The sequence below is a fragment of the Pinus tabuliformis genome, chromosome Q, assembly GCF_031772625.1.
Source record: "Pinus tabuliformis cultivar Carrire ecotype Pingquan chromosome Q, CPIR1, whole genome shotgun sequence".
Lineage (NCBI taxonomy): Eukaryota > Viridiplantae > Streptophyta > Pinopsida > Pinales > Pinaceae > Pinus > Pinus tabuliformis.
This window is the reverse complement of record NC_142296.1, coordinates 1,198,736,152-1,198,743,458: the sequence shown is the minus strand read 5'-3', so window position 1 is coordinate 1,198,743,458 and position 7,307 is coordinate 1,198,736,152. Positions and strand designations below refer to the sequence as shown.

Below are 7,307 nucleotides of genomic sequence, written 5' to 3'. Positions count from 1 at the left end.
TGTCATAATGAAATCCTCCGCATCATTCTGAGAAAGTAACACATAAAATGGCATAGAAAGTTATGTGTACTACACTAATTTCTTTACTACTTTTCCACGGGCAGAATTATTATGCACGTCCTATAGCATACATGAGCAATGCAATGGGTGTACAGACTGGAACATTGGGCATAGAAAGGGTCGCTTAATGATAGCATTTAAATGAATATCAGATACCTGGTTTTGTGATATTCATCATATCAATCCAAGGGTAAAGGGAATTCTTGCAGCAGGAATCCACAAATTACCAAAAATGAATTTGCCAACTGTGAATCTAGCCGCTGCAGTAGCGCTTTTGATAACATGAAATCCATGCCAACGGACACGTCTTGATGTTACTGCACCGACGCCTCTGTTCATATACTCGCCATAGTACAATGTTTGAAGCGCAAAGCTTCCTTTCCATTCGGACCAACCGGCGGGATCGATCAAATCGTCCAGAATGGATTGCATGAACACTGTGCGAGAGTATTGCTTCCACGGTCTTCCTAGGTACGTTTGGATGGACTTTTTAACAACTTGCAGATCGGGAGCTGGGCTTACCCTACAATTATGAATGGAAATCCCGGTGTTTTGATTGGGATCAGTTCTTCCTTGAGCTGTAATTGTGTTCTTTTGTTGTCTCATAGGCCTTCTAACCAAGATATTGCTATTTTGGATTACCACGGCTGCGTTGCCAAAGATAAAATCAACCGTTCCATAGATATCTACTTCTCTGTAAAATTGGTGAAGGGAGTAAACATATAAAGTGTCCTGGTATTGTCACATACCCCGGTAACCTCGCAGGTAAAAGTAGGAAGTTAGAATTTTTAATACAAATTACCCGCTAGTAATTTATCAAATTCATAACTCCACAATCATCATTAACCATTAGACATAGTATTCATTAGTACATCAAGTAAATTGCCATCAAAGACAGTAAGTTTCATAACCAATGCATAACCTTTAATCTTCACTGTAATAACATAAACTGTCTCGTCAATCCATGCATCCATTTCTTGATATCCTTAACCATGTTAGATAATCATGTACTAAGACATTATGGTTGTCACATCAAATAAAGAACTATCATCATCAAGGACCCATCATTACCAACGGACACATAAGGCAATCACATCAATCACACCATTGAACACGGATATACCCTGGAAACCCCGTAGGGTGAAAACCAGCAAACATTTAATCTTATTATTAAACGCTCGTGAGGGTACTCAATGGCTTATAAGGGATTCCATCCCTTAACCATTGTTATTAAAATCATTACAATGAATTATCATTAAGCTATCACATAACTAGCTATATGCTAATACAGTTTTCATGTAATCTTTTATTTACATACCGCCACATGCAATAATCCTTGTGGCATAAATTGTTCTAGCAATGGACAGTACTGCAGCTTGGACTTATCTGCATGGACGAATAATCCTTATCTCGTCAATGTTAAACATCACTTTCCTTGGGCACCAACCGCCATCGTTTCCTGTCAATGCTGTTGACAACAAGCTTGGCAACAATATTAGATACATTATCAATAATTCATTAAACAACCTTTAAAAAGGATCTTTTATCTTCTACTCATCTGCATGAGCAAGCATAACATACTAACTCACTAGTACCTCTATTCAAGTAACTTCTTGTTCTACTTTACACAAAGCTTATTCACACTAGTGCATATCTCTCTCTAAGAGATCTAACCATTAGTTTACAAGGCCATGTTTTTTCCTAAAACATATAACACAATGGTCCAGGTTTATCATAGTTTTGCTAACATACAAAGAACACATCTCCCTAACATGATGACTGTTCTTTGAGCCATTATCTTATCCTAATATCCCTTCTTTAATATATGCAGTGGACATAGTCTTTTAAAGATACAAGCATGGACTCATTGAGTACTTCTTTAACCAAGAAAAGAGATAAATTAATCAATCTTTTACCCTATTCATTACCACATGCATTAACCTATTCTCTTCACAAGAGAACATATAAAATCAATCATTCTTCTAATGCATGTACTAAAATTCTCTCTATAAGAATGCCGTTACTTATCTTTAGATCTGGGCGTGAGTATTTAGAACTGTTGAATTTGGCACTAAATGTTTCCTCTGCTTCATTTTTCCCTTTTCAATTGCGCGCCGTCTCATCACCTCGATTCTGTTGTGGTCAAACACTGATTTTCCTCTAGAAACTCGAGGTCCAGTTCATTGACAGGAGCATGATCAGGGATGTCTCCTGAATGTCTAGCTCGCATCTGTTTCACCCGTTGTCTGTGATATTCCAAATATTCATGTTTTTTCCTTCTTGCGGTCTCATGGGCGTCTGTTCCACCTTTCACAACCCTTTTTGCAGTCCCCTCGGCGTCTGCCACACCTTTGACAGCCGGGCGTCCAGGAGGAAGTCCAGATGAACGGTCCTCGACCCCTGAAGTCCACTCTGTTCTTGGAGCCATGCCGTGAGGAGACATGCACCCAATTCCAGACAAAAGTTGCAATTCTTTGATTAAACTACAGCCACTGTATAGTGTGCAGTAACTATAATGAGTCCTGTGACTGGTAAACGCAGTTTGGACTGTTGCTTGCTCGAGCGTTACTTCTCCAGAGTTCAAATAAAGTCCCCGGTTGACAGGAACCGAATCGCAGTAGTTGAGTGCAAGTAGAAGGTCAGTCTTCCAATCGCCCCTCCTCCTTCCATAAGAGCACACTTATCTTTCCTTGAAAAATGGAGGTGTAACTGTTAACCGTCATCATGGCTAGCAAACGTAAGGCGAAGAACCCGGAACCATTCGATCTCATCCCGTTTCCCATCAAGAATCAGTTATTACCGGTGTAGAGGACAAATGGGTGTCCGCCTGGCACCGTCGTTAATGGTGGGTACATGGTTATTATCATTACATGGGTCGCGGGTTCAAACCTGCGGTCGCACGTGGTTTTCGCTTTGACATATAACCATCACGTTGATTGTCAAGTTTATCACCTGTTACCCACCGTCGGAAATCATTAACTATTATAGCTATCACGTTGTTCAACTTCTCGTGAAGTTTGGCTAACAATCGTGAAGTGAAGAACCCGAAGAGGAAGTTATTGGTGATCAACGATATCCCTCGCTGCTTCCCTGTCGGTCCATAAGATTTGAGTGGCTTGAATAATAAGATAGTGAGTTATTGATGATCGGATGAGTTCTCTCTACTCCCTCGCCGACCCATGAGGAAACATGCCACTGGCAATTTGAAATTACCATAAAACATAGATCAAACAAAATCAGATAATTATTCAGTAAATAAAATAGACCTTCTCCGATTCGGAGATGCTCACTATCACCATTCAGAATCTGCACTCTGCATTCATCTATTGCTTTGCTCAAAACCAACACGAAGTTAAACTCCGCATTCTGTCAAAAATATTTACCATAGGGATGTTACAGGTATCCTTTGATGCTGCAACGATATACCACCGAGAAGTCTGCGCCTACTACTCGAAGTGCTACGGCCTGGTGCTTTTGAGGTCCAGCGGTGTTCTCGAACGTCATGTCTCTCGCAATGAACCCTCTTCCAGAAACAGCTATCGCACGAAAGACAATTTGTCGTTTAATATGGGAAAAACAAGAACCGTTAATACATTTGAGAAGTTATACATATGCAGAAACAACTATCGCACAAAGGCTAAATACATTTGATAAGTTATACATTAGAACCTGATTCAGAAACGACTATTGCACAGAGGCCGTTTGTCATTTTGCACAGAACAAACAAAACAAACGGGAAAAACATTTGGGAATTATACACCACCTAAATTTATGAATGGTTTAGAGTCTAAATAGAGTTAACCGCATTATATTTTTTTGAAATGCAATTATATAGATTAAAGAAATCCTGTGTGTTATTACATTGATATAATAACATTAAACGTGCAAATTTTATAAGGGTAACTAATTGATTTACTATGTAAAATTTAAAAATATTTGGGAATTATACACTACTTAAATTTATGAATGGTTTAGAGTCTAAGTAGAGTTAACGACATCCTATCTTTTTTGAAATGCAATTATATAAATTAAAGAAATCGTGTGTTATTACATTAATATCATATCAGGTTTAACATGCAAATTTTATAACGGTACCTATTTGATTTAATATGTAAAATTTAAAAATATTTGAGAATTATACACTAATTAAATTTATGAATTGTTTAGAGTCTAAGTAGAGTTAACGACATTATATCTTTTTTGAAATGCAATTAATGTTTAATATGCAAATTTTATAATGGTACATAATTGATATATGTGGATTAATAACATTTTTTACATGACAATTTAAATGTTGAAAAGATAAAATATAACGTAATTAATATTTAATATTTTGTGTATGGATGTAAATATGCTAATGTTTTTTATTTATGGGTATAAAATAAAATTTTTGATTAGCTTAAACATATACATATAAATTAAAAAATAAATAAATATTGATAAGCATTAATTTATAATAAATTTTAAAATACTTAATTTCAATTAAATAAATTAATTTAAAAAAAATGATATATATTAATTAAATTATAACTTTATTTTATATATATATATATATATATATTTTCAGCAAATAAATTTTATTGTAATATAATGAGTTCTAGAGCAAAGTATAAATATAAGAAAGTATATTTGAAAAACTAATTTTAAATTCTTACCCAAAGTGGCAGACTTGACTGTATATATATATATTCAGCAAATAAATTTTATTGCAATATAATAAGTTATATTCTCATTTAATTTGTAAATAAGTTTTATTTCAATGTGATGATTTATCAATAAAATAAGTTAAAAATCTTTTGTAACAGTATATTTAAAAAATAAAACAATTCTACAATTTAATATTAATCCAATAAAACAATATCCAGAAAGAGCAATGTATAAATATAAGAAAATATATTCGAAAAACCAATTTTAAATTCATATATATATATATATATATATAACAATATTTAACTATACATATTTATTCCCAACAAATAAATTTTATTGCAATATAATGAATTATATTCTCACTTAATTTGTAAAGTTTTATTTTGATATGATGATTTATCAATAACATAAGTTAAGTTAAAAATATTTTGTAAAAACATGTTTAAAAAACAAAATAATTATACAATTTAATATTAATCCAATAGAACAATATCCAAAACAATGTATAAATATAAAAAAGTAGATTAAAAAAACCAATTTTAAATTCTTATCCAAAGTGGCAGACTTGAACGTAGTTTTATATATATATATATATATAACATATTCAACTATAGATATTTATTCTTAACAAATAAAATAAAATAAAATAAAATAAGTTAGAAATATTTTGTAACAACATATTTAAAAAAAACAATTATACAATTTAATATTAATCCAATAAAACAATATCCAGAGCAATGTATAAATGTAAATATAAAAACCAATTATAAATTCTTACCCAAAGTGGCAGACTTGAACGTAGTTGAACCATCTAGAACATTCTTGCTTCCGGTGAGGATGGTGCGGTCCTTGCCATCGCCAATTAACATCAAATTGGTTTTGGTCTTCAATATGTCCACATTCTCCTTGTAAACTCCGGCTTTGACGTAGATGATATGTCTCCTCTTGGACTTGGAAGGCGCCGCGTTTACTGCTTCGGTGATCGTCAGGTAATTGCCAGAACCATCTTTGGCAACAACGACGTGCGCTTGTCTCGATGATTGTAAATGCCTTCGGTCGTCGGCTGATAACCATCCTGGAAAACCATCTCTCTCGATCAGACTGTAGTGAGAGTCCAACTCCTCCTCTCTTTCTGAACTCAACAGACGGCGATTTTTGAAGCTGGAAAGCTTGTACATGCAAAGCAAATTGCTCGTTAATTCTGACACATTAACAGCTCTGGACGACATCAGAGCTTCTATATTACTGCTGTCTGTTAAATTGAAGTCAAGGAAACCATTCAAGCAGGTTTCCTGGTTCGTCAAAGCCGCGCTCAGCAAATTTGGGATATCTTTCTTGACTGAATTGTTGCTTAAATAAACGTTGAGACTGTCCAACGTATCTTGGAAAAGCTCAACACAATCTTGCCATGCCGCCCGTTCCCTTTCATTCATCATATCACTGTCTAGACTCATGGACAATTCGTACGCATGTTGTGCCTGTTCCATGCTCTCTGTCAAGGCTAAACTTATCAAAATATCGAGCGATGCTGTCTCGAAGCCACGATATGATGCCAAAGACGACACACATCGGTGGGGAAATCTTGTCTGGCTACAGACCGACTTTACTAAATTAGACAACACTTTCCTACCTTGGGGGTCGTCGTGGACTTCACTGGAAGTAACTGGAGTTCCCATTGACACACCAACGATGTCAAGGAGCAGCATAATTGAAGTCAGTGCTGCAAGGATGGGCCGTTTTTTTCGAGTTTTGAGCCTTCCGTTCTTCGTCGCAGTCGACTCGAACGTTGCTCCTTACAAAACTCGTCATGTGGACGCCAAGTCAAGAACTTTCAGACCGGTGGACCCTAGGAAGTACTAAAATAAATTCCAGCCCAATAACTCGAATATAAATTTGCACAGTTCAGAACGGCTCGGCTTGTTCCGTGGGAATGAACTCTTCAAGGAGTGCTCTTATAGCATTGCAATTTTCGGTTATGTGGCTAACATTAATTTAGCGTTATTATCTTCTAGGGTTGCAATTTTATCATTACTGTGTGGCTCACACATCAAATCCGCAGATTATTCTCGCCTGAAGGCTGTGATTGTTTCTTATAGTATTGTTAATTCAGCTTTGATCGTTGACACTGCAACTAAACTCGCATTGGATTTCAACATTTATTTTCATTACGTGTTGTTCTCTAGAATCTAAAACGTTACTTTTCAGATACGATATCGTAGTCCTTTTTTATTACGGTAATGCACGTAATCCCTAAGGTACAAGATACGTGCATCACTGTAATAAAAAAGGACTAGTTCGCACTTAACAGTTAGATGGAAATATAGACTAGTTAGATTCCACGCCGTAGCTCATCCTTTTGATGTGCCTCCTTTCATTCAGCAAGTGGGCCAGTTTTGTAGTTTGTTTGTAGAGCGAAATATGAGGAAGTCTGAACGTAGTGTAGATTTTGGAATTAGTTTTTCTTTTTTTAACCTTTTTCAAAGGTTAAAAAAAAGTCAGTTTTGTAGATTTGGGAAATAGGTTGTACAAGAACTGGAACTAGGAGTAAATTCTACTATTTTTGTAAAATATTCCAAAAAACTACAATTTATGTAAAA

At 35.3% G+C, this 7,307-nt stretch overlaps 1 pseudogene; it reads right to left on the bottom strand.

Annotated features, from left to right (window-relative positions):
- Positions 1-234: 234 nt before the first annotated feature.
- LOC149224070 (pectinesterase pseudogene) lies at positions 235-6,519 on the bottom strand (annotated as a pseudogene).
- Positions 6,520-7,307: the final 788 nt, after the last annotated feature.